Source organism: Myzus persicae, unplaced genomic scaffold (assembly GCF_001856785.1).
Source record: "Myzus persicae strain clone G006 unplaced genomic scaffold, MPER_G0061.0, whole genome shotgun sequence".
NCBI classification, from domain to species: Eukaryota; Metazoa; Arthropoda; class Insecta; order Hemiptera; family Aphididae; genus Myzus; species Myzus persicae.
In genome coordinates, this window is record NW_019104125.1 from 129880 (window position 1) to 135879 (window position 6000).

Below are 6000 nucleotides of genomic sequence, written 5' to 3' on the forward strand. Positions count from 1 at the left end.
CTAATGATTTTTTACCTTCTTAATGATGTATGCATGACATTTTTTTTGAAAAATTAACGCAGTAATATAATCGCATAATATCATATTATTAATTTAATAAAATAGACATTTAAATAGTTTGATTAATGTTTATATTTTATAGATCCATTTTATACTCCATATATTATATACATATATTGAGTACTTATATGATGATTATTTAGTGACTATTTATTATATTGTTTTAACTTTTTATGAGGATTTCAGTGCACCGAATGCATGCATAGCTATGTATATATTATATATTTTATTACATTTCTTATCTCTACACTCTGTAGCATTTCATACTATGGGACTGTATCACAGCAAATACCACAGCAGCACTTTGAATCTCTCGTTTCTAACTGTATTATATATTATCACATGTACTTAATTACTGGTTATTTTGAATAAGTCGTTGGAAACATATCTAACCTGTCATTATTATTCATTTTTACTCTGCAGCAGCAGTAGAACGACGAGTAACATACCTACCCGAATCCGTAATTTCCGTAGATTTCGTCACGTGTGTAACTATTTTTCATATAATATATACTTATTGTCATAATTACAGGCATTAACAATGAGTTAAAAACTAAATCTGAAATAAATTAAAATTATAATTAAGATACTTACATGAAAACTGAGTGTAGGCCGTAGGGACTTATTATTTTTGTGACCAGCTCCTAACTGTACGAAGTTTTAAAAAAATGAGAGCATTTTTAACTTAATTAAATTTCTTATCTTTCTTTTTTTTTTCCATACCTTTTTTTCCGTTAAAAAACAAGAAACGGGTCGAAACTGTTTACCACAATACTGCCGCCCGGTCCCGTATCGCTTATTCACTAACTTCAAATGTTATATATTCCATTTTCCATAAATATCTATATAGGTATATATGTAATATGTATATTATATGTATATTGACTATTGACTTAACTAAACGAGTTTTTCTATTTAGTGAAAAATAATATTTTGCTAACGCGCATATTTATAATTTATACAAAATGATATTTCTAATTCAGAATAATTTATGCTTACTCCGTGTACCAATAGTTAAGACGGGTTATTTTAGATTATGCAAATAACAATATTATAATATTTTATGAATTCGGTGAAACTTCCTAATGAGAACATGAGAATAATATTCTCCGTATAGATAATATTATATATTATATGTTATATGTCAGACGCCAGACTTCGTTGATCAAATTCTAATGAACTCCCTTCGTATAAAACTCCTTTCGTCGAAAACTTTACAGTGTAAACAATACAGCTATAATTTTTTATTTTTTGTGTATAGTACTTTATTAGTTTTGTTTCAAATACAATGAACTTAATAGCAAAATATTAATACTCCTCGATAAAATATAAAAACCATTGAAAAAATTCCTCTTTAAATTAAATATATTTATAAAAAATATATTAATATTTAAACCTTAGGAATTTGGAGCGTTGATGGCTTATTTTTTTAAAATCTATTTTCTGTAATAATCATATTATTTTCCTTTTACCTCCTATTCACTTTTCCACTAAATAAAAATACTCAGGATAGCATTTGATTAATATTGAATGATTGTGGAAAAATCCTACCCTAAGGGGCAGACAAAATAATATAGATACCTACCTATGACAATATATTATTAACAATTATTATAGTTATTTATCTTTTTAAAATAATATTTTGAAACCTAATGTCATAAATTATAATACTCATAGGTAATTAAGAGTGTATCTAAATTAGTATTTTAAATATTTTTTCAGTATAATGATGAGTTTGTTTAGAAAATTATATAGTATTAAATAGTTTTTTGATGTATAGTGATTATATTTTTTATTATTTAATATACACATCATATCAATGATAATGTTTAATAAATTATAAGTGTTATATTTATATTACTTACTATAGCAAAATATCCCATTTTTTTACAATTTTTGATGCGTTCATTTAAACTATACAATATACTATGTACTATTAACTATACAGCTGCAGAGCACGTTCAAACCGTGTCAAATAATATGGTACATTTTTGATTATTAATAAACTTGTGTGTAATCAATAATCGGAAATCCTCGTGAGCAAAGAAGAGTACTTGCCCTCTCACCCACCAAAAAAAAAAAGATTAATTTGGTAGTAGATATGACGTATGTATGTGTGCGTTTATGTTGGATCCTAATTCCTAGTAGAGGGTAGAGGTTAAATACTCATGTAATTATATTGTAAATCTAATATTGTATAAAGCTGTGAATAGACATGTTTGGAATTGTAAATTACTAATGATGGTGGAGGCTGGGTGGTGGCTGGTAAATTTCTAGGTTTGTTCCCTTAAAAAAAATTACTTGCACCAGTGAATTCAGTTATCAGCATCTGTGTTAAACTTTAAAAGGTACGTGTTTCCTACAAACTCTGGAGGCATGCCGCAAACGCTACAGCGAAGTCTAGCATTAATATCAGTCCTTAATCCGGAACATGGTCGGTATAGATTAAAACAACTATACCTATCTACACACAGGCTCGGATTAAGACAAAATATTCTCTAGGCAAGATTTCCAGGACTCGCGTGTGCAGTTTGTCATAATAATATATAGGGTGATGTTTTAAGCATGCTAACCCCCATGTTTTCTTTTAATAGTACTCCTATTAAAATTCTGGTTTTCAGAACTTTTAATTACCTATACTTAAAAACCATATTTTCAAATTCCTGATAATTTTTTTACTACTTAAGCAGTATTTTGTGAAGATACAAACTTATTTATTTCAAATTAAAAGCCTTCTTCATTACTGAAAATCATTTAGTGGATAATTTTCTTGAAAACTTTTATGTATCCAAATCAAAACTCTAATGAGTAGTTTCGGAGTTATTAAAATTGTAATACAAAGAATAATAATCCTTATAGTATGTACTGAAAGTTCTAAATATAAATAAAAAATAAAAATAATCCTTAAAAATGGTTTTACTAAAATATGAATTATCAGTAGTTAGATGCAGATAGTATTTATTGTATTTGGATAATTTTTAAAAATGATTTATATTGATAGATCAATAGTAATTACTAACATTTTTAAATCATATATAAGCCCCCATTCTACTTAACCTATAACCATAGACATATTATTCTTAGTACACAAAGTTATACACCTCAAATACTATTCGTTCGAATTTTGATTCAGATACATCAAAATGCACAAAAAAAATATCTGCTGAATAATTAAAAGTGAAAAAGGGGGGTTCCTATTTGAAAAATAGAAATTTGTATTGTCACAGGATCATCCTTAAGTGGTACGAAACAATTTCACTAAAAAAATCTCAAGTATTCGAAAATAAGATCTTCAAATGTATTTAAAAATTTCAAAAATCAGCATTTGAATATATGCATATTGCATGATTTAAACATACTAATAAAGTGTTCATGCTTTAGAAATCACCCTGTATATTTGCGCCCTTTAATGGTGCGGTGTTCTCATACGTCAAATATGTTTAAGTAACACTATATGATCTTCATTATATAATGGAGGGATGCAACTATATACATTTAAAAAACCGAAGAATAACCTTCACGCCATATAAGTGCACAATTCAGTATTCAACAAATGAATTTAAAAAATAAACTTAAATTTGGCAAAATCGTTTTCCATTTAATGATTTTTCATCAGCTTTTTTATTCAAATTTAGTTTATCATAGATATAATTATATCTTAGTCCGTGGTTATAAGCTATTAACCATTTTTTAAGGCTTTAGCTTTAAACCCCCGCTATTTGTTTCTATGGTTTTACCCCCACAATTCAGTAAAAAGTATGATTACCTACTTGACTAAACACCGGACCACTCAGAACCATTGAATTACATACTACTGATCGATTACATACCCATATTATAATAAAATAATATAAAATTTGCTTCGACAATTTAAGATAAAAATAAGATTTTAAGGTTGGTAGTTTTTATAAATTTCCAAATAAGCTGTACCTATATAATGGCAGCCAGCTGCAGTTAGTATAAGACAGAACTACATAAGTAAGTACTAAGTCAGCGCAAGGAAGTTTGTAACTATTTGTTGAGGGAAAAAAATATGTGATGTAATGCAGTGAATGTTATAGACAGCCAGACAGATGTTTAAAACGCACGGCGCCTTGAAAAAACACTATAGGATATTTTACCCTTGGCCTTTATCATAAAGGTGACGAAGAAAGTAATTCAATATACACTACAACAAGAATCTATATATACTTAATTAAAAACCGGGGAAGTCGATCATCACCTAGTATAGGTTTCGATACTGTATTTCGTCGTTGAAACTGGTCAGTGTAGTAGATGTGTTAGATTATAAATTATTACATAATAATAAAAACAATTCTAAGCAAAACTGTGTTTTTGAGCGCCTGAGCTTCTATTTCTATGGATAATTTATTAAGGTAAATATTAGTATATTACTACATTAGTATTACTAAAATTAGTAGGTTCGAAGGTAAGGAAATGTGCGTTGAACAATGAACATGTTTAAGTCTAGTTATAAGTTATGTAAAATCTTTATGTCCGTAATAGAACAGTAAGGCGGAGGGATTAGGGATTAAATGTTAATTTACCACTCCGAGATCGCAAACATAGTTGATGCTCCATTATTATACTAAAATCTAAAAGTTATGTCTCATTTATTGTATTTTCCTTATCAGTCTCTGTTAAATTATAGTGCCTAGTGCCTACTGCATTTATATGTTGCATTTTATATTAGTTTTATGTTATTTTTATTTTATACTGCAGAAAAAAATATATATTAATACATTTCTGCACTTTCGAACCTAACCTAACTCGGTTGTCGACTGCCGACGATAATCACGCGACGTCAATAAATTTATTTTATATACCTACAAATAAAACGACGTAAAATAATAATAACGCATCCACTCAAGAACAACGGTCGGAGTGCTTGACGGCGAAATCACATGAGGGTTAATCGGGCGGGTGTGTCGAAATAGTTTCGCTGAATGTTGAAGGTTCGCGCGAAAGAGAGAGAGAGTGAGCGAGCGAATGTGTGTGTGTGTCAGCAATTCGCTTAGGGTATAAAATTCTGATGTCGAGTACTCGTGTTCACACGTATATAATATTATGATATCTCGTGCGCGGGTGTGTGAAACGCGTTTACGTAGTGTGGTAATTGGAATTTCGTCCGGCGCGCGCATTGATTCGACGAGTGGGGTCAGTCGCACGACCTGTCGTCGAGTGCATTCTGTATACCCAAGCGGAATGCGTACATATACGACTTACAAGTTGTACACTTATACATAGTGTCCGCTTTATATAGTGCTGCCGAGTAATATATAACAGTATATTTTATTATATACAAACCTTTGCCTAGCCATTTATACATAGTATATGTATATATATATATTATACCATTAGTAGGTTAGTGCACATAATTTCCGTTTCATCCCCAAGGAGACGACAGGTTCCTCTTTATATATAATATGTACGCCTATCTATATATAACTACATATTCTACGATGCGCGATACAACCGAGTTACGTCAAGCTCCTGGAAGACTTTTATAGTTTATTATAATATTATTCCGAAATTCTCCTGCAGAGTGTGCTTATTATTATAATCTATAATATTATGTTTATTATAAAGGGTATTTTTTTTTTTTATAATCGACATTTCGGTATGATAATGTAAAATGGTATCAGACGATATACCGAAAATATCGATAAACCGATATTTCGGTGATGGTATCTCGGTATATTTGGTATTTAGGTATTTTCTACATCTTAAACGACTTAAACACATTGGTAATGTCGATATTCTCGGTAGTCGGTATATTCAATATTGTCAATAATTCGCACCCTATTATTGACATAATAGAGTTATACAGTATTTTTGATAACTCAGACGATACCAGAGTAATATTATAAATATTATTGATTAATAATAATGTGAAGTTAATTACGGTATAGATAATATTATGTTCAATATGTCGGGATA